The 22,825-nt window shown below is 39.4% G+C and overlaps 1 long non-coding RNA gene across 1 annotated transcript in view; it reads right to left on the bottom strand.

Moving 5' to 3' along the window:
- LOC117679829 (uncharacterized) overlaps positions 1 to 22,825 on the bottom strand; it is a 36,842-nt gene that overhangs the window by 10,349 nt on the left and 3,668 nt on the right. The window lies entirely within an intron of this gene.

Genomic DNA, 22,825 nt, shown 5'->3' with positions numbered 1-22,825 from the left:
CCAACAATTCAGTCACAAAACGAAGCATTCACAAAGTACCCATTTAAAACCCATGGTGTTTTTTTTTTGTTTTTCCATAGTACATTTGTTTTTAGTTGTCTACTCTTTTAATTAATACATTCTTTTTTTTTAATTTTCAAAAAACCTTTATTAACATTTAAAATATTAAAATATTAGTACAAATACATCTGTAACAAAAATACATCCATGATAGTTGTACAATTCAACGTCGTTCCAACAGTACACAAATCTTAACTCTATTCATATATTCTCATATATTACTTGATCAAATATATGTAAACACAATTTATGTCTTATTTTGATCTATGTATTTCCTATTTTTACTTTCTATCCATTGATACCAGTTTTCCCAGATTGAGTAATATCCCGAGTCTTCCTTGTTATTTAATTCTATAGTAAATTTGTCCATTTCTGCACACTCAAAAATTTTCCGGATTATTACACAATTTGTCGGTGTAGTGGACATTTTCCAGGCTTATGCAAGTACTTAATTTTTTTTTTTTATTTGATTTATATGCCACCCTTCTCCGGAGACTCAGGGCAGCTTACAATGCGTTAAGCAATAGCCTTCATACTTTTGTATATTTATACAAAGTCAGCTTATTGCCCCCACAAACTGGGTCCTCAATTTACCCACCTTAGAAAGGATGGAAGGCTGAGTCAACCTTGAGCCTGGTGAGATTCGAACTTACAGTAATTGCAGACATCTGGTGTTAATCACAATGCTATCAGTCTGCTGAGCCACCAGGCTCTTATATTCTATTTTAATTAATACATTCTAACCTTAGGAATTAATGATTTTATTAAAGTGTTTTATGAGGTGTTTGTTTGTTTGTTTGTTTATTCCGGTACTAGATTCTTGCTTATATAAATTTAGTTCTGCTTCACTCTTTGTGAAAATCATCTTCCATGATGAATTGTAGTGCAACTGTTCTTGTAATTTTTCACAAATGCCTAATAGCTTAACCCTCAAGCTATCTTTGACTTAAAGGTAGTATCTAGTGCAGCTAAAACTATTTAGATTTTAAACAATTAATGGCTGCTCACCTAATAATCATCATGTGAAGATTTTTTTAAAAACTTTTTTATTAAACATTTTTTTAAAAAGCAGAAAGCTTTCACACTTTTTCCTTTTCAACAGTTTCGCGTCAGTAAAGAATTTCTTACTTAAACATTTTTTCTCCCTTATTCTAGTGTATCTTTTGTACATATACTTCTAATATTAATATTAATATTAGAAGAATTTGCATTCTATTGCTTAAGCGGACGGATCATGTTAATGTGTTTAAGTTCTGAAGTAAGCATGAGAGTTGCCGTATAAATGATACTGCAAGATTACTATCAACCGTATCATCTTCAATGTTATTTCTAAGGAAACAAAAGTAGGACTAGAGAAATGCCTTCTCAATAAACTTTGAAAAACTACCTTCTGCAGAACAAAATGTGCCAGCACAGATGGGCAAATGTTTAAGGAAACAATGATGGAGGAACATGTCAGCAGAGTCATTCATCATTCGAAATAAATCTGCTCTTCTTTTCTTAAGTGTATCTCCTATTCAATCTGTATTTTAGAGGACTTCCAAGGAATAAGCAAGTGCTGGTTATGACCTGCAAAGTTCTATTTATGTGAAATGCTAGCTAATGTATGAGTACGATTCCCACTGTTTTAAAAACACTCCTTGGCAGTCCAACATTTATCTGCTAGACGCTAGATATTTACAATCAAGAAAGCAGCAGCCACACTTGATGTTTGATTACACCAAAAAGGATATGGCAGAAAAATAAAAAAAGAGTATAAATTAATATTTATGATGTTGTTTCCTTTATAGAAACCCAATTTCTAGCAATTCTCTTTGCATTAAAGTACAGCATTAACATTCGGGCTCTTATGCTGTATATTAATACAGCCATTCTGGATGGATAATTTTAGGTGGACAATTTATTTTTTTAAAAAAAATGAAGGACACAAGTTTGAGTGTCCCAAAAAGCCGGATGAGTCCTGGAGGCCAGTACAAGACCTGGAAAGCAAAGGCAATTTTTAAAATGAAAAGTAACAAGGAGTCTTCTGACTGTAAGTGTTTTGTCCCCTCCCACGAGTGGCCTTGCAGAGGCTCAAATAGCCCGGCCATAACAAACGCAGGCTAGAGAGAATGAAGCTGGCCCTTTAATAAATAATTCTCTTCCAAAGTGTATATCAGTCCAATAGTTACCGGGCAATGTTCCAAAAGTCTTGGCAGACGGCCAGCAGGTTAATACAGGAATGCAGACTCTTATCAAAAAACTCCAAACCAACAGTTGTAAATCCACTGCATCCAAAACGTCAACAAATTGTTCACCACACCTTTCCAGCCCAGTCACACCCCTTTTATACTTTGTAGGGTATGGCCCTACGTCTCCTGACCACACCTCTTGGGATGTGGCAATAGCTGTTCTCTACGACGTCTCCTACGTCTCTCTCTTGCATCCAATAGGGGCTCCCCCTCAGCGTTACCGGCCTCTGTTTCCTCCTCAATCTGGCTGGGGTCCAGAGGCACGTCAGCAACTGTCAGTTCTTGCTGACTCACCAGTGAAGACGGCCCCTCTGGCACATAGCTCGTGACAGCTTCCTGCTCTTCCATATCATCCTCTGACTCAGCATGCGAAGATAAATCAGCCTCCGGGGCTGGGGTCAGAACAGTAAGGCTAAAACATTCAATGCAGCATAAGCTTTGATAGAGAGCCATTTTTGGTATAGTGGTTAAGGCGCCAGGGCAGACACTAGGAGACAATGAGTTCTCTTTCCACCTTACGCAGGAAACCCATTGGAGCTTGAGCCAGTCTCTCTCAGCTTTAGAAAAGAGGCAGTGGCAAACCACTTCTGAAATCTTGCCAAGAAGACTGCAGGGATTAAGCCAGGCAGTCGCCAGACATCAAAATAGATGCCAGACATCAAATACACTAGGGGAAAAAATTATTTGTTCTTTATATTAAAGCAGTTTTTTTTTTAAAAAAACTATTTTTGCTGAAAATCATTTACAAAAAAAAAATCCTTTAAAAGGAATACAGGTAGAAGGAATCTATTAACTATCCATCATATTCAACTCTAGGGCTGTTACTTTCCCACCGAAGTGGTACCTATTTATCTACTTGCATTTGCATGCTTTTGAACTGCTAGGTGGGCAGGAGCTGGAGGAAGTAATGGGAGCTCACCATGTTGCAAAACACTCAGGTCTCGAACCCAGGTTGTCAGCTTTTTAGCTGACAAATTCAGCATCTTTAACTACTGAGCCATCATGCCCCCCTACCCAAATTAGGTAACATCATAGTGCTAGGTACTGAACATCATCTGTGCTAGATGATGGGCACCATTACCTAGCAGTGATGATATTATCTAGTTTGAGTGACAAAATATTTGCAAGAAAACACCCAAATTCAGAAAGCACCAAGCATCCATCATTTTAACCCTGAGCTACAAATATTCTCCTTTATTAGTTCTTCTTATACTGTAATCTTGTACTCTAATGTAAATGAAGGTTTTTTTTTCACATCACAAGGTTTTTTTTATGAGAAAACCATTTTTACTTTTCTGTTCTCCACAGACATAAATATATTATGCTTGGCAAAGGTGCCTTGCTCCATATACTCCAAATGCCATATATGATTTGTATAGAACAAATTGTGAATTTAAACCAGGGGTGAAATCCAGTAGGTTCTGACAAGTTCTGGAAAACCGGTAGCAGAAATTTTGAGTAGTTTGGAGAACTGGCAAATACCACTTCTGGCTGGCCCCAGAGTGGGGTGGAAATAGGTATTTTGCAGTATCCTTGCCCTGAAGTGGGGTGGGAATGGAGATTTTGCAATATCCTTCCCCTGCCATGCCCACCAAGCCATGCCCACAGAACCGCTAGTAAAAAAAATTGGATTTCACCACTGATTTAAACCTACAGAATCTCACCTATAGATAAGGTGCTATCTTCCAAAGAATAGTTATATCAGTTTTTTAAACAGTTTCAGAACAAATTAGAACAACTAATGTAGACATCCAGGTTTTATTTTCTAGTTCAAAAGGGAAACTCTAGAGAGGCATTCAGGGTGAGGTACCATCAGTGATTCCTGGACACTTATCTAGATCCATGAAAGGAAAACCAATGGGTATTCAAACAAACTTCCAAAGTGAGGATTGTCAAACAATAGGTAATAAAAGTCAATAGTATAAGAATTATGCAAAAAAAAAAAAGGGGGGGGGAGGGAAGCAACAGCGGGAGAAGAAAAGGTTGCCAAACACCTAGCAAATCAACCAGTGGTGGGTTCCAATTGGTGTTACCACTGGTTCTCTTTGCGCACACGCTGTGCACGCAATTGCTCTGCGCAAGTGTGTTAGGTTTCTGCCCAGCTGAGGTGCAGCAATCCACTCTGCTGCGCCTATCAGCTGGGCTAAAAAACAAGAAATAAAGGTAGGAATAAAGCGGGGGCGGGCGGGAGGACCCAGCTCCCAGTCAAAAAGAACCAGTTCGGTGACGTCACATCATCACCATTACCGGTTCAGCCGAACTGGGCTGAACCTGGAGCAACCCACCACTGACATCAACCCATGTCTGTTGGAATGATGGGAAATAATCTCACATATACATTGTTGAACTATTAAGGAATGGCGCTTAAAACTCTGTGGGTTCTTAAAGAATGTTATCCTTAAGGAGACACAGACCACAGGTATGAACAAAAACCTTTGCCAAAATAAGCAGAAGTGTATAATGCTTAGCAGTTATGAAATCTTGTACCCAAAGAAGAAAACTTCTAGGCATATAGGCGGTGGTGGGATTCAGCCGGTTCAGGCCTATTCGGGCAAACCAGTTGTTAAATTGCTGGCGGGCTCCACCCCACCCCTTCCAGGAGTCCCCACGCGCCCCATTTTGTTTCCCAGGTAAGTGCAGGGAGGCCTACTGGCTCAAAACAGGGCATGGTGGGGCGGTATATCCCCCCGTGGCCTGTATTTTCTCCCAGGGGGGTGCAGGAGGCCAAATACTGCCTGTCACCCCCTGGCCATGGCCACCATGGCCACGCCTACTCAGCTAGTCATTAGGGCAGAGAACCCGTTGTTAAATTATTTGAATCCCACCACTGCATATAGGTAGAATAGGATGTGGAACAATAGATGGATAACACTTGTTTAATATAAATAGGTGTCAACTTTCATCCTGTGTTTTTGCATAAATATCATATTAATGGAATTCTGTGAATCTGTTCCATTTTATGCCCTTCAGCTGCAAAGGCTTGGGAAACATTCTGAAAGTACACCATGCAGAACTGCACTGTAATCCTTACATCTAAAAAGTCACCCATCCTGTTTTTAAAGGGAAAGTATTACTAACCGATGAAAGTCTGTCATTGTGACTATCTGCAGGGATTCTGGGCAAATGTCAACTATGATGTAAATTATATACCTTTAATATTCACTTAGAGCATTTTGTTTATAGGGAAAATAAAAAGTAGAAATGCCTGGATTGGTGGCAATGATAATCTTGCTGTGAGGCTCCGATTCTCCCTCAGTAACATCTCATTACACAACAAAAACATTTCTTTTAAAAGGTACTTCTCGAACCTGAATAAATTACCCCAAATTGGGTAAAAGTGAGTTTTTTTTTGGGGTAAAGATACACAAATTTATTACCCAATCATAACAGGGAAATTTAAATAACGATTTTCTGAGAAGTGGTTTTGGGTAATAAAGAAAAAGTTTGGGAACACTGCTTTAAAGACTTTGGAAACAATATAATAGGCCTCCATCACATTATCCCTCTGTATATGGAAGCTCAGTTGGAGCTTAATGCGTTCACGCTGCATGGCTGAGATTTTCAATGTGTTGAGAAGGAATCTGTATTCGGCTTCTTGGATCACGCATTTGTGATAGGCTGCCATTTTATTAAAAGCAAACATCTTCTTGAAAAGTTTAAAAACCGCCAGTCTGTGTTTTTTGCACCACATTCCTTAAAAAAGCTCTTTGCATCTTGGTACAGTCCCTTATGTTTTTTGATTACTGTCCAAGAGGTGACAATAGAGTTTAGTGTAATTTGAGGGGGAATATGAATGTCTTGCAAAATCTTTCTGTTGTCTCAGCAGTCGTTGCAGATAATGCTTTTAGCAATGATTGCCCGAGAAGTGTGTTCTGTCTTACAAATTTGCTGCGTTGAGAGAAGAAAGAGGAGAACCAGGTTTCATAATTCACTATTTTAAAAAATTGTGGAATTGTTATTGGTTGGTTTCACAGTCATCAATATGTTTAGACCAGGGGTGGGTTCTACTTACTTTTACTACCTGTTTGCAAATGGGACTGTTTCCAGCCTCCGGAGGGCCTCCGGAGCCAGGGGGAAGCAGTTTTCGCCTGTAGAGGGCGAAAAACACCCGTCCACCATGGTGCAGGCTGCTGACTAGGCCATGCCCATCATGGCCAAGCCCACCCAGCAATGGGGCAGCGAACCCATTGCTAAAGGATCTGAAGCCCAACCCTGCCCCAAGATACTCCATACTCTGCTTCCCACCTCGTGGGGTCCCCACAGCTGCTTGGGCCTCCTCTCTTCTCCACCCACCCTGATCACTGATTGCTCATTTCCCTTTCCAAGATCTCCAAGGCTCAAGAGATTGGAAGGAGAAGGCTGCTCCATTGCAGAGCCTTGCGGCAGATTTTCAGAAGCAGCCATCTTTTCCTGAGATTCCAGCAAGGTATTAGCATTTTGGGGGGCGGGGGCGAGATTCGGGGGAACTGGCAACTTTTTTTTGTAAGCAGAAACCCTTGAGTTATGAATGCAATTGGCAGGCTCTATTACATTCATAACCCGATGATTACCTGTATTAAAGATATCATTGCAGGATGTAATCTGTAACAGATAAAGTTGCCTTTTGCAATTGACTGATGGGGATTTTGTCAATGCCAATGGTGTTCAAGTGGTGTTTTGTAATTACACCCAAGGCTCCTATTATAATTCTTACTGTTCTTGCTTTCTTTTTGCCACAGTAGTTTTACTTCTATTTGCAGGTTTTTATATTTTATAACTTACTCCAGTTCTATTCTGCTGTCTCTAAGTATTGCAGTGTCCATTATCCAGACTTTTGTCTTCCTTACCAACAATTGTTAAGTTTGAGATGTTGTGTGGCAGGTGCTTGTCTGTTGAATTCTAAAATCCCAGAGTATTTTAGTTTATTCATTTTCTATTACTTAGTCTGTTTTGTAGTCTCACCAGTCCTTGCTTGCAGAGAAGTGGTATTTCTTGCGGATATTCCTGATACGCCAGTTGCATCCCTTTCTAGATCGGGACTCCCTATGCACGGTCACTCAGGCACTCGTCACTTCCCGCCTGGACTACTGCAATGCTCTCTACATGGGGCTCCCCTTGGGGTGCACCCGGAGGCTCCAGTTGGTCCAGAATGCGGCCGCGCGGGGGATTATGGGAGCGACAGGACGCTCCCATGTGACACCTCTCCTGCATGAGCTGCACTGGCTTCCTGTGGTCTTCCGGGTGCGCTTCATGGTGTTGGTGACCACCTTTAAAGAGCTCCATGGCTTAGGGCCGGGGTATCTACGAGACCGCCTTCTGCCGCCAATAGCCTCCCACCGGCCAGTTCGCTTGCACAGAGAGGGCCTCCTCAGGGTGCTGTCGGCAAGACAATGTCGGCTGGCGACCCCCAGGGGGAGAGCCTTCTCTGTGGCGGCACCTGCCCTCTGGAACGACTTACTCCCAGAGATACGCACGATACCAGACCTCCGGACTTTTCGTGGGGCCCTGAAAACACATCTATTTCATCTAGCCAGGCTGGCTTGATCCCATCCTTGCGGTTTTAATTTGTAATTGGTTTTAACTAAGTTGTTTTAAATTGATGGCCAAAATTATTTAATGTCTTTTAAACTGCTTTTAAATTTTATACGTTGTGTTTTACCGTGGCTGTTCACTGCCCTGAGTCCTGTTGGAGAAGGGCGGTATATAAATAAAATAAAATAAATAAATAAATAAATAAATAAATAAATAAATATTCCAATGCATAATTGTTGCTACTTTGTTATGTTGTTATTATTAAATGCACAAAAATGTGAAATCACAGCTGCTGGTTCTTTAGCTAGTGTTGTAATATATGGGCATAATATATGTGTGGATCAGTGGTGGGTTTCAAAAACTTTTACTACCGGTTCTGTGGGCGTGGCTTGGTGGGCATGGCAGGGGAAGGATACTGTAAAATCTTCATTCCCACCCTACTCCAGGGAAAGGTTACTGCAAAATCCCCATTTCTTCCCAATCAGCTGGGACTTGGGAGGCAGAGAATAGATGGGGGCAGGGCCAGTCTAAACTGTTTTTCCAGTAATCCTACAGGGCTAGGACAGAGATCTGAGTTTCATTGAGAACCTTTTAGAGATGTACAGGAACTGTAACATCTGATGAGGTCCTGGGTGATGACTAACCCAGTATATGATTCATTTTCTGTTTTATACTATATTAAAAGGGTTAATGGATATGCTTAGTCTGCTAAGAGCTGCTTGGCATGGGTGACCTTTCTGGTGAAATACATTACCACCAGCATAGCTTCCAGACTCATCAGAGCATTACAAGCCTTTCCTCCACAACAGTATTAGTATTATGTCATGAATATATGATACACATACATTATATATCTTTAACTTTTGTTTTTAAGATCTATCACCTGTTGCCAAAATACTCTCTTGTTGAAGGCTGGTTAACAACAGCTGCTTCTGATAATAATCCTTTGCTTGCCAATTATTGCTATTATATAGGTCTTAGTGAGCTTTAGTAAATTTTTAAAGGTGGAAGCTGTTAAAAATATAATTTGACGGGCAGCAACATAACAGATGACACATGAAAGATGTCAAATTAAATTAGATCTGGCCATTAGTACAGAGCTGAAGGGTGGATCTTTGTATAGCCCAATTTTTGTTGTTATTGTTCATTTGGTCATTGTTGTTAATGTTTTCTTCTTTCTAATTGCATTTGATGACTTGGCTTTTACCAAAGCATAATATGCGTGTGAATGTGAAGTGTGTATATACACACACACACAGAAATATACATACACACATACTAATAAATGTCCAAGCTATGAAGCTTTTCTATCTAGTCTCCACGCTATCCCATTATGAGTTTGAAGATGTTTCTGAAATTCAATAGAATTTGAGCAATGTTTGCTAAATTAAAGGTAGGTTTTCTAAATTTAAATTAATTTTAAATTAATTCAGCATCCAGGTTTAACAGATTAATCAGTTAATGCATTAATAAAATAAAGAATTATAGAAACCAGAATAGTCAATGTGTAACTTAACTGTACCAAGGAAAAATCAACCAAATTTTGAAAATGTCTTTGAACAGCCAGGTCAATCTAGTTCAGATCTACCCAAACTTAACATTTTTTCACAAAACAAAATGGTTTAAATCAGGTTATCAAAATACAGTGATTTAAATGGATTTACTGCATAATTATACAAGTGGATGAAAGCAAAAAAAACAACAACCCCCAACAACAAACATAACCTTAATATGATTAAATATGTTCATGGGCAAAGCAGAAATAATAATTTCCTATAAAGATGTTGAAATTTGCTCCAGTGTGCTGAAATCCAGGACTCTAGTTGTAACCCTCTGCATCAGAAAACCATTTTTCAACAGAGAGACAGACAAACATTACCCAGGCTGATTCAATTCATATTATTCATCGACATGGCATTTTCATTTTGCTAGGAGCATTTTCACTGCACTGGTTCCTCTTCTCAAGCAGTTATGACCACTAGATGGTACCATCTAGCCATGACATTTGTCCAGTTTCTGCTGTTGTCAGGGTAATGAAGCATATTCTTTCTCCTTATGCGTAGTTTTCTACCAGATGCATCACAACGATTGTAGGGTATCCTGAAATATCACATCTTAACTTAAAAGTGAAGGTAGCAAATGGTATTCATCCATCTTTAGCATCTTAATTATTCTTTGCACAACCTAGACCATTGCTTCTTCCATCTTGGCAATACTTAAGTACTTGTACGGACAGCATAGATGACCAAAGTTTGACCGCATTTTTATAGGTGAACTTAAGAACTTCTTGGACTTGTTTCTTTCTCTGGATAACTTGTTCTATCATGGACAGGAAAAATAGGAGTACCACACCACCACCACCCCATAAAAAATCCTGCTAGATTCAAACTAAATAGATATACATAGTCTGCATGTCATATGAGCACTTATCATCTTTCCAGTTGATAAAAGAACAAAAGCTTCATTTGTCAATCCTTTGATTTTTCTAAACTGGGGTTATAGTCATTCCTTTTGTTATTCTTTTATGTCAATTACTCAGAGAACATTTGACATTAAAACACCTTAAAATGGATTGATTATATTCAAAATAGGTATCAGACAAGAAAATATCAAATAGCTTATGAATGAAGGTTAAGTATTAGAAGTATTATGCTATCTATAGTGGAGTTAAGGTTTTGGGGGGGAGTTAGTAGTCTGAGGATAAGTAGGTTAATCTATTTTATGATTGTTAAATGAAATACCTTGTATTTTGCTCTGGGAAGTCTGGGGGGGAGGGTGGGATGAGGGGAGGGAAAGGGTGGGGGGAACATGGCGGGGGAAGAAAATTCTATTTTTTTCTGTAAAACTTTTCAATAAAAAAACCACCTTAAAATTATAATAAATTGTCAAATAAATCTTCATCACTGGATGTTTTAAAGAAAAGACTGGCCAGCCACCTATCTGAAATGGTACAGGATCTCCTGCTTGAACAGGTTGGACGAGAAGACCTCCAAGATCCCTTCCAGCTCTATTCTGATGGATTGATAAAAATGCATAATTTTATGGGAACCTTATATTAATTTCCTTCATATCGTTTTGGCATTGCGATGACATAAAAAAATCGCATTTCCATGACTCGGTTCCTTCAGACTATTCTCTTTCTCCTATGGGAAACCACTATGAAAAATCTTTTCAGACAGACTTCTATCTTAGAAATAAGAAGAGGGCTTCTATTGGCTAGCTTTCTTTCTCTCTTATATTTATATATAACTTTATTATTTTTTTAAAGTAAAAATTAAAAAAAAACTAACACTGAACAGAGAGAATAGAATAAAAAACACAGAGAAGAAATAAAAGAAAAAATATAAAGAAAAACAAAAATATAGATAAAAAGAATGACTTCCAACTACTTTTTACAGCAGATGCAAATAAACAGGCATAGTTTTTGCTCTGCAATTACAATATAACATCCATTTCGTTTACTAATGTACAAATATCGATAGTCATCAAATCCATATGTTATGATTACAATTTTTTTTGTTTCCTACAAAAAGTCCAAAATGGGCTTCCATTTGGTATTAAATTTGGCCAATACCTTTTTTCTAATCAGAGGCATCAGTTTTGCCATCCCATTTAACAATCGCTGTTCCATGGTAGGTATTGCTAAATCCTTCCAACATTGGCATACAGAAATCTTACTGCTGTTATCATATAAAAGAATAAAGCATGCAATTTTTCCAAACTGTTGTCTATTTATTGTCAAAAATGTCTCTGGTCTAAATTGTATATTGACCTTCCAAGTTTTTTGCAGCTTTTTATCTCAACTGTATTACTTTCAGAGATGCTCCAGGAAAAAATATTTATGCATTTCCTTATATTTAAGACGTTTATGCATTTCCTTGTATTTAAGGGTTAATCCACATAATAGTTAAAAGCTTAAAACACTGAAATATTTTTTATTGTTGGTGGTGTTGTAACTCATCATGAAATGCCCTCCTGTTAGTGGACTATTGGCCTCATTACTAGGAAGACTTTATAATAATAATTATTATAATAATATAATTACCATAATATAATATTATTATAATATAATAATATAATATAATAATAAAATAATATAATACACTTTTCTTGGTTCCTTCAGACCAAGGAAACAATTCTTGCCATGTTCAAGATAAAAATTCTGCCTCTAATATTTATTCCCTCTATCTTCCTTGTTAATAGCTAAAATTTGGTATTTGGCAGGGGTTTTATTTCTGGTCTGATGACTGCAATAAATATTCATTTATTTTGCTATCTTGGCCAATAATCATTGATACAGAAGATCTTTTTTAGCAATGCAGATGCAGTACAATGATTTATCTTCATTTTACACATTGAAACAAACTTTTGACAATCTCATCCTCTTCACAAGCCAATTAATTAAAGGCACAATTATATTATTAAGGTTGGTTTGGTCAGAAATAATCCTCTTTATGTTCTAGCTATCCTATTCCACACTTGAAGAAACATCCCCTGAATTGCAGAAAATTATCAAAAATGCCTCCAAGTCCAGGATACTAATGACTTTATATTGCATATGTGATATAAATTGTACTGAAGATTGAATATGTTCTTTTTTTCTTATAAGCCTGCAACAAGTAAGCTAATTCTAGTTCCTGTTTAAAAGGAGCTTCATAGCTATAGCCAATATTTTGTAATAAAGCACAGTTTTCAAAATAGGCATTTTCTATGCTAGACTTGCAATGAATAAGAAACCAAAGCTTGGAAAGTTTTGTTCTTGTGCCAAGCAATCCTTTTTATTTCAGAGCCTGGAGTTATTACAGAAATGAAAGAAAATTAGAATATCAAGATGCATATAATACAGAATGTAGAGAGTTATCACTGACCAACCTCAATGAGGCCAGAATAAAGGTATACATTACACTGCATTACAGTAGGGTGTCTGATGCAAATATATAAGTCACGTAAGGCATTGGTATGATTATATTATTATGCATATTATTATTATATTATTTGTGCACACCATAACAAAATGCTACCTTGTTCTTGGTGCAACAAAGATATCTCTCTGAGGATGAAAAGAAATGAGGCTTCTAGAAATGATAGATGACCCATAGTATTTATCAGAATTCCATATTGGATGATTTTCTGGTTGTAGGTTGACTATACCAGGGGTCAGCAACCTGCGGCTCTGGGGCCACATGTGGCTCTTTCATTCCTCTGCTGCGGCTCCCTGTCGCTGGTCGGTTCCACAATTGATAGGGCTTTCGGTTAGGACAGGTGGAGGAAAAAGGACGCCACGCCAGGAAGAGACTCTATGGTGAGGGAAGTGGACTTCCAGTCAGCAGAGGAAAAAGGACGCTGCAGTAGGAGGAGTCTCTATGGTGGGGGAACCCAGGGATACGACTGATCCTGGACCTCCGTACCTTCCGCTGGGCCCTGAATACTTTTTTATTTCAGCAAGCCGGGCTGGGTTAAAAATCTTTTAATTGGGGAATTTTATGGGTAAGGGGTTTTAAATTGGGGAAGCCAAAGATAAATTTAATTTCGTTTTATAGTATTTTAATGTTTGTATTGTGTGTTTTTAATTTTGGCTGTTCACCGCCCCGAGTCCTTCAGGAGAGGGGGCGGTATAAAAATTTTAAAAATAAAATAAATAAATAAATAAACTGGACTTTCGGTCAGCTCCAGAATTGAATGGGGGCTGCCAGTTAGGACCTTTGTGGCTCTTTGAGTGTATAAGGTTGCCGACCCCTGGATTATATCAATAGAGAATCCTATGAACCCATAACTCCATAGAGCCCATAGGATTGTTGATTGTAAATAATCTCTTTTATTTTACTACCAAACCTGTGAAATGGATTTCAAACTATTTGAAATATAATTTTAAAAATCTGCATGATAAAAGAAGAAATAAGGGTATACACTGTTATATAAACTGTTATACATATATGCATTTGTTATATACACTGTTATATATACTATATGTATTTCCATTCAGACTGGAGGTCTATCTATATGGAGCAAAGTGTGTGTCTTTACAAAGATCTAAATTTTGACTCTAGACAATCCAAATTTCCAAAAACAAGAGAATGAATCCCTCACTCAACTTCTGATGCCATAACACAAACAGCCTTGGTCTGTATCTCTGTGCAAGTGGGCTTAAGATTTTGGGTCACAAAAACTCTTCTGGGACCTTTTTGATTCATCTTACTCTGGATGACAGATCTAAATCTGTCTTGCAAAGCAAATTGACAGAGCTATGATGTATTGTGGCCTGTGTGAATGCTTTCTTACTTTAGGGTTCAATAAAACCTTAGCAGAATACAAGCAGTAAATATGTTAATGTGGGATTCAATATTCCACTGTATAGAGACCCAAATTACCATCTTTATATATATATAAAAAAAACAGAGTTGCGCCAATCCCCTGCAGTTGTTTCATCTGTAATTCAGGTTGGTAAATGTCTTTTCTCTGGGTTGATAATACCATTGGATCTTTAGCTCTCTAGGTTTGACTTAGGTGCCAGCCATTTACACAACTCCACTTCAATTCCTCTGGAAATGTCCCTAATACCATTTCAGCATCTATGCTCCCACCTTCTATATCCCATGAGAACACTTCCTATAAGAAACTAAACAATGCTGTTTCCTCAGCTTCTTATCAGCAGAATTAGCGATGCGGTGGCTCAGTGACTAAGACACTGAGCTTGTCGATTGAAAGGTCGGCAGTTCAGCGGTTCGAATCTTTAGTGCTGCGTAACGGGGTGAGCTCCCGTTACTTATCCCAGCTTCTGCCAACCTAGCAGTTTGAAAGCATGTATATAAAAAAAAGCAAGTAGAAAAAATAGGACCACCTTTGGGGGAAGGTAACAGCGTTCCTTGCGCCTTTGGCATTTACTCATGCCAGTCACATGACCATGGAGAAGTCTTCGGACAGCGCTGGCTCTTCAGCTTTGAAATGGAGATGAGCACTGCCCCCTAGAGTCGAGAATGACTAGCACATATGTGCAAAGGGAACTTTTACCTTTACCTTTTTATCAGCAGAATTAGTTCAAAGTGTTTGGATCCCTGCATGGATATATGAACAGTCACAATGAAACCAAGACTAAACATAGATTGTCACACTGCCACTAGTTTTTGGTTTACAATCACCGTTCCTCAAACTTTCCTTTTAGCTGAAATCATCAGCAGATCTCTATGCTTCCTCCCCCCCCCCTTTTTGTCTCAGAAACTGCCACTTACTCTTTTTGAAAACCATACCCCACAAATGTTTCAATCGTTTGCTCTCCTTTTCTGACTGTTCTCTCTCCTTCAAGTAATTGCTTTAGTTTCTCTCTCTTATCAGTACTGCCTCTCTCTTTTCCATTCCAGCTGCTCTTTACTGATCAACGGCCTTCCTTTTCTGTTACCAAGGTAACTTCTTTCCTTCTGATACCCTACGCTGCATATGTCTAAGCATTATATGACCAGCCAGATAGTAACATCATCCACCTCTTAAAAATGTTTAGTGAGGTCCAGGATGCCTTAACCTAGGTGCTAAATTCTCCAGGATTGCTAGAAATTGCTAGTTGTGATCCTATCTGATCAACTTTTCCAGCAATTTGCTATTAGAAATTCTTCTTCTGTTCTTTGAGTAATGTCAGAGTAAACTGCAGTTTCTTATGCACTTGTTTCCATGGAGTGTGGAAGAGAGACTGATATGAGAGCACAGTATTGGGCTCCTCTTTAAAAGAACTCTCTAGAGTGGATATAGCAAGATGAGAAAGCTTTGAAGAGGAGGTGGTGTTTTTATTGTTCAGATATAGTCAAAAATAAAAAAAAGATGTGAGAAGGTATACACCACACACTTTGCTTTGAACAACAACTTTTCCTGCCGCCACTGCTGGTCCCTTGTGTTCATTCTTCTCACACCTTTGCGGCTCCTCCCTTCTAACTCTTATTCTGTTGTTCTTCTCTGCATGTCTGAATACATAAAAACAGGCAGGCAATAGAGGAGGACCAGAGCAGCAGCTGGTGCAAAATGAGGAAAGCAAGATAAAACATTTTTTTTTATTCTAGAAACTATAACAGAGGAGACATGGAATCCTCCCTGCTTGTGAGGCCATCTCCAGTGCAGCCAGCCTGTGGGGACTCCCTGAAACCCAGGATCTTGTCTCTCCTACCAGGCCAATCAACATTTAACAAGCACCCAGTCATGCTTTTGCTGGTATACCACTTCATTCCCTAGGCCAGAACTTTACCCCCCATCTGCTAAAACAGTGATGGCTAATCTTTTTGGCACTGAGTGCCCAAAGCATACGTGCGAACCAGGGGTGAAATCCAGCAGATTCTAACAGGTTCTAGAGAACCGGTAGCGGAAATTTTGAGTAGTTCAGAGAACCAGCAAATGCCACCTCTGGCTGGCTCCAGAGTGGGGAGGGAATGGGGATTTTGCGGTATCCTTCCCCTGGAGTGGGGTGGGAATGGAGATTTTGCAGTATCCTTCCCCTGCCATGCCCACAAAGCCACGCCCACAAAGCCATGCCACACCCACAAAACCACGCCCACGGAACCGGTAGTAAAAAAAAATGGATTTCACCACTGGCCTGAACTCTCAAAATGCAATGCCAGTGCCCCCTGCGGATATGCCCGCCCCAACGCATGTGCATGCGTCCCCCATATGCGCCCCGTCCCCGACGCATGTGCGGCAGAAACCCGAAGACCAGCTGACCGGTGGGAGGCACGCGTGCATGGTGGAGCTGGGCTGGGGTGAAGGCTGGGGTGCCCGCAGAGAGGGTTCTGCATGCCACCTGTGGCACGCGTGCCATAGGTTCACCACCACAGTGCTAGGACAATAAAACACCTGCAAAGAGTCCTGAGAGACGTGCTGCCCTATACCATCCAGGCCCTCCTACCACTGACTGGGTGGTAGGCCAGCGATCCCTCTCTTTCCATCCCTTGTGTTACCTTCTATGCCTGAAGAGGTGAAGAAGCATTGTTGAAGAGTATGAACATGCATGGAGATGGACCTGATCCAGCTGATACTATACACTGTGCTTCTGCAGGTCCTTTGGTAAAGCCCTTCTCCAAAGACTCTTAACTGAGCTTAGGGTGAGTTATAAGGTCAGATCTTCCCCTGAAGAGGCAACTGGCTAAAGGACAGGAAAGAGACGGTAGGAATAGTTGGCTAGTAAAATATTACTTCTAAAAGTAAGTAGGAGGGTTCTTGTGACGTTGGATTTGGGGTGGGAGGTGAGAATGTGTGTGCATGTCAGGGGTGGGTTCTGCTTACCTTTACCACCGGTTCACAACGTGTGTGCAGATCGCTGATAATGACATTTACTACCGGTTCTTGCGAACCGGTCCGAACCAGAGGCAACCCACCACTGGTGTGTGTGTGTGTGTGTTTAATAGCTGGAATACAAGCAATTGCTACAGCAGATTTGTGGGATTGTCCAGAAAGCAAAGAAAGGATAGTATTTAAAAATTAGAAGAGTTTCTTTCTCAGTGCCAAAGGAAGTTATATTTCTGAGCGTCACTTAAGAATTTGTTGGGGTTTTGTTAAATAAAAATAGGAGTTGGATTTTCTTTCCATTATTTTTTTCCCCTAGGTATATATTTAAAATTAGGGCACTTTCTATGGGTGTTTTACAGCATTCTTGACTAACCATGTCAACATTTAGAACTTTTTCTGACATAACTTGGGCTCTTTGGAGCAGTCTTCCCACCAGGATTTGGAGCACTTAAATTTTTTAAATAGCGGTAAAGTGTCTTCTTTTTCATTGCCCCCCATGAAATTGCTTTTTTAAAAAATAAATCCTTGCTTGTCATTTTGAAAAGACAGAAAGTATTAATATACATCATAAAACTTTTTAGTTTAGTTTAATATTTTTCAATTGTGTTTGTGCAGTGGTGAAATTTTTCTACTACCGGTTCTGTGGACGTAGCTTGGTGGGCATGGTGTGGCTTGGTCGACATGGCTTGGTGGGCGTGGCAGGGGAAGGATACTGCAAATTCCCCATTCCCTCCCCACTCCTGGGGGAAGGATATTATAAAATCTCCATTCCCATCCCACTCTGGGGCCAGCCAGAGATGGTATTTGCCGGTTCTCTGAACTACTCAAAATTTCCGCTACCAGTTCTCCAGAACCTGTCAGAACCTGCTGAATTTTATCCCTGTGTTTGTGCTACACTTGTTGTAAAGGCATAATAAATGAACTATTGCTACTGTTACTAGAACTGCTACTTCTCCATTGCAGGTACACAGTTTTAAGATTCTATTTTGCAGAAATCCATTCTACAGTGTTAATCTCGGGTTGGGAACATTGGCAAATAGGGCTGGGTGGGGTCAGGGTGAGGAGGAAGGTCTCCAAATTTGATATGACATTAGTCTTTGACTCTCATATTCCATACAGCAGCCATGCCTGGTGAGTTATACTTTTGAAAAGTATTTATAGCATTGCATTCCAAGTTGCTGCAGTGCAAAGTAACCCAGATAGAAAAGCATTCTTCCATCAGAGACACCACTTCATGTAATTTCTTGACTGCATGAGTTACAAAAGAATAATTGCTTTGTTAGACTGACAGGCCGCTCTTAAGTAGAACTGGGCTGGAAGTGAAGAGACAGATCATCCATCAATTTTGTCCTGATTTTCCCAGGCAATTATGGGAAATCAGCAACATCCAGACTGGTGTAACTGAGCGCTTTGTTTAGAAAAGGGCCCCAACAGATCTATGGCAATGAACATGGATGACTTGTGGGGAAAGGATTTGGCCCAGTGGTGGGTTTCAAAAATTCTTTACTACTGGTTCTGTGGATGTGGCTTGGTAGGCGTGGCGTGGCTTGATTGGCGTGGCTTGGTGGGTGTGACAGGGGAAGGATACTGCAAAATCCCCATTTCCTCCTGATCAGGATGGGGATGGGGCCAGTCAGAATTTTTACTACCGGTTCTCTGAACTACTCAAAATTTCCACTACCGGTTCTCCAGAACTGGTCAGAACCTGCTGAAACCCACCTCTGATTTGGCCCTTTTCTAAGTCATTTCTAGGCACACCTGAGATATCTAAGCTGCAAAAATCCAAATCACCATTAGATGGCAGCAGCAGTATACAGGAAAAACGAAACCTTCTGCCATTTATTGTACATGAATAAAGCCTTCCAGATTCTAAAATACACTAGAAACATTCCTTTTAAATTGTATTTTATCCAAATCCATTTTAAATTGTTTTTTTTTTTTTATCAGATTTTAGTAATAATTTGTGTCTGGAACTCTGCACTTTGGAACGCCTCTGGAGTTTAGGGAGGATGAAAAACAGGCCTACCGGAAGTCCGGAAATGAGCTGTTTCCAGCCTCCGGAGGCTTCACAGATGCCTGCTAGGTCCGAAACGGGGGCATAGGGGAGTCGTGTGCATGTGCACGGGGGGGGGGGTGAGGCAGCGCAGGGGGGTTCGTGGGGGGGCAGGGGCATTGCATTATGGGTGTGGGCACACACACACGTGACTCCCCCACACTGCTCCCACTTTTGGCACACGATGGCAAAAAGTTTTGCCATCACTGCTATAGGCTGGTTTCGCTTGATGTGTTTTGTGAATTTAGAACAGGGAAGTCAAACTCAAGGGCCTGCAGTGCCTCTGCCAGTGAAAACGTTCGCTGGCAGAACGCTCAGGCCACCACAGGTGACCCCGACTTGAGTGATGTTGAGCTGGCCATGTCCACCCTGGCCAGCCCCACCACCCGGTCCCCCGAAGTCAAACACAACCCTGAGCAGCCCTCAATGAAATCGTGTTTGACACCCCTGATCTAGTCTATTGTATGGTTTTTCACAAAAAAACTCCCACGTGACGTGCAGGTCATTTATATGGCTTAATGTAAAGTTCTCCAATCTTTTTTAGCACGTTTGGATACATTATTTAAAATGTAAACAGGTAGAGATAGAATAAACAAATGCACTACTTTCTGACATACAGGTAGTCCTCGACTTACAACAGTTCATTTAGTGACCATTCAAAGTTACAACATCACTGAAAAAAGTGAGTTAGGACCATTTTTCACACGTACAACTGTTGTAGCATCTTCATGCCCGTGTGATCAAGATTCCGACGCTTGGCAACTGACTCATATTTATGACAGTTGCAGTGTCCTGGGGTGATCCTCTTTTGTGACCTTCTGGACAAGCAAAGTCAACAGGGAAGCCAGACTCACTTAACAACCGTGGTACTAACTTGACAATAGGAGTGATTCACTTAACAACTGTGGCAAGAAAGGTCGTAAAATGGAGTAAAACTCGCTTAACAAATGTCTCACTTAGCAACATAAATTTTGGGCTCAATTATGGTCATAAGTTGAGGACTACCTGTACTTTCCATGTTTAAAATCTGAATTGGGACAATATATCATGGTAAAGCTTCAACACTCAGTGACACTAACTCAATTTCATGGCCTATTTTATCTGAAATGTCATCAAAAGCTTGTGATAGAATTCCTAACCAGATGTTCCTATGATTTTGATTGATATATATGAACTGTGGTCTACTGAATTCCCACTAAGATAATTGTAAGATGGAATAAAAGACAATTGCCCTTTTGTAACATTCTTTTTATGACATGTCTATCTGCTTCTTTTTGGTCAGCCCTGTTATTTTCCCACCAGTTTTAATTCCTTGTTGTTTTTGTTCTCATCAGCACACAAACCTTTGCCCTATGTTGCATGCATCAAAGTCAATACAATCCTTGCTAGACATATTTTGCCGTAGAGGTATTGTCCCTAATTGCATGAAAGAGATCGTATCGTTTCCTGTAAGTTGACACAGTAACTATTTCAAATAAAAATCCTTTCCTTGAATTTATGTAGAAATATAAACAAACCATCTTTGAAGCATATATTTGTTTTAATGTTTCCTTTTATCAAATGCAGGTTTCCCTAATAATACGTTTACTTCATGTACATCTTAATTTCAAATGAATTTAATTTAGTAATATTTCATTTACCGTTAATTGTAGGCAAATTATATATTTGGTTTGCAAAGTTAAAGGTTTATTTATAATAGTCAACAAATGCATTATATATTTGTTAATGTATAATATTTTGCTTCTTCCACCACCTTTACAAATTATAAGCATTTATTGCTGCATAAAAAACAACAACAAAGAAGCTGGGCTGGCTTTGAAAAATATCATAGATCCATAACCGGTCAATTGTTTATTAGGATTATTCAAATCTTATCAAATCAAATATTAGGATTATTCAAAACACCCCTCCCAAAAATGTACTCCAAAAGCATGCAGGAAATATTCATCAGGTAAGTTGAATAAGGAATACAGCACAGTCACCAGACATACCTATTTTTTTCTTTGGAAAAAAAAAGAAGTAGCAGAAATCACCCTTCCTTTCTGGGCACCATTTTGGGCACTTGAGCATGGCTGAGGCAGCTGAAGATGCAATTAGTTCAAGATCCACTATGGACCCAAATTATCTGGACAAATCAAATTTGTCTTTCTGATTGTCTGTGAGGGAACGACCTATGAGGCCCAACTAGATATCTGCAGGTAATGCCATTAATTATTGTGTGATCTAAAGGTAGCCACAGTCATCCATGGGATGGGAATGGGAGGCGGGGAACAAGGGTGGATAAATGAAAAAAATATGCACTGTGATGCAATTCTTGCCTTTTTGGTACTTGTGTTCACAACATGGTCAATGCAAAAAAGTTATCTACTAGCTCAGGGGTGTCAAACTCGTGTCGTCACAGCGTCACCATGTGATGTAACTTTTCCCTCTTTGCTAAACTGGGCATGGGCGTGGCCCGCTCGTGACACATCCAGCCCGTGGGCCGCGAGTTTGACAGTGTCTGTACTAGCTAGATTGGATATAGCTTAGATTGGTGGCTCCCTTATTAAGAAGAATGGCATACAAATAAATGAATCAATAGTAGGTTAGAACTGAGGAATAGAATCTCTTCAGAAAATATCTGTGTTGATGTTCTTTAAAACATTGAAAAGGAGAGGGGGGGGAGGATCCCTTACCTCTGCCTTCTTGCAAGTTTGCCTTCTTCAAATGTGTATCTATCACAATTTCCAGAATCCCCAGCCAGCATTTTCTAATTTCAGCCCATCACTAGAGTTAAATTTAGCATGATTGAGTTAAGATAATTTTTTCCTCAAGTCAAGCTCTATGGACATATCCAATAGTTTCCTTGGTTAACAGTACAAAAATGCTTGTAGTTATCTTTTTCAAGATTACCATTTTTATTTTACTTCTCAGGGTTGTCTACAACTTTGTAATTTCCAGGTAGTCACCCTCCAGTTAGTAACCAGGTCCAATTAAGTTAACTTTTCCAACACTGGCCAAGGTTAATTTTGTGCTCCCAACTAGTGGAACAATTTATTCATTCATTCATTCAATTTATATTGCCGCCTATTTGCCCATGGCGACTCAAGGCGGCTTACAGAATCTAAAACCACATTTAAAACAATAAAACTAATAAAAAGAATCAAATAAATTAATATAGTATAATATAATAAAGCAAGGTTACTTTACAATGAGCATTTACTTTTAACTTGCTGCTTCGGCTTTACTTACTTTTTTTCTCTTTCCTCTTTCTCACATACATTTTGCTAAAGTTACTTTCTTTCTAATGAACCAAATTTGTCTTGGTTTGATTGGCCAACTCTGATGGTAGCAACAGATCAATACAATATAAGATTTTGTTCTGGTGCTATGGTACAATGACTCGGGAGCTGATGAACAAGTCCCTTCATTCACCTGTTAAATAAGTATAGTAGAAACCAAAGTGGGCATTGATCCTTTAATCTGATTGCATGCTGTGGAAGAAGATGCAAGAAAGAGGAAATAGATGACATTTTTCAGGGAATTTGCGGTAAAGTTTATTTCTATGTCCATTAAGAAAGTGAAGGAAAGGTAATATTAATTGACCTAGAGCAATTTTGGATTCGTGGAAATAAAAAAAAAACCAAACAATTGGAGATAAAAAATGTTGATTTACCTCCAAGGTAGGAAGAAATTAGTTTTACCTTTAGTTAGCTATAAGTTAGCTTTAATT

Source organism: Pantherophis guttatus, chromosome 7 (assembly GCF_059756535.1).
Source record: "Pantherophis guttatus breed Tessera chromosome 7, ASM5975653v1, whole genome shotgun sequence".
Lineage (NCBI taxonomy): Eukaryota > Metazoa > Chordata > Lepidosauria > Squamata > Colubridae > Pantherophis > Pantherophis guttatus.
The sequence above is the reverse complement of the archived record's forward strand: the minus strand, read 5'-3'. Positions and strand labels throughout refer to the sequence as shown.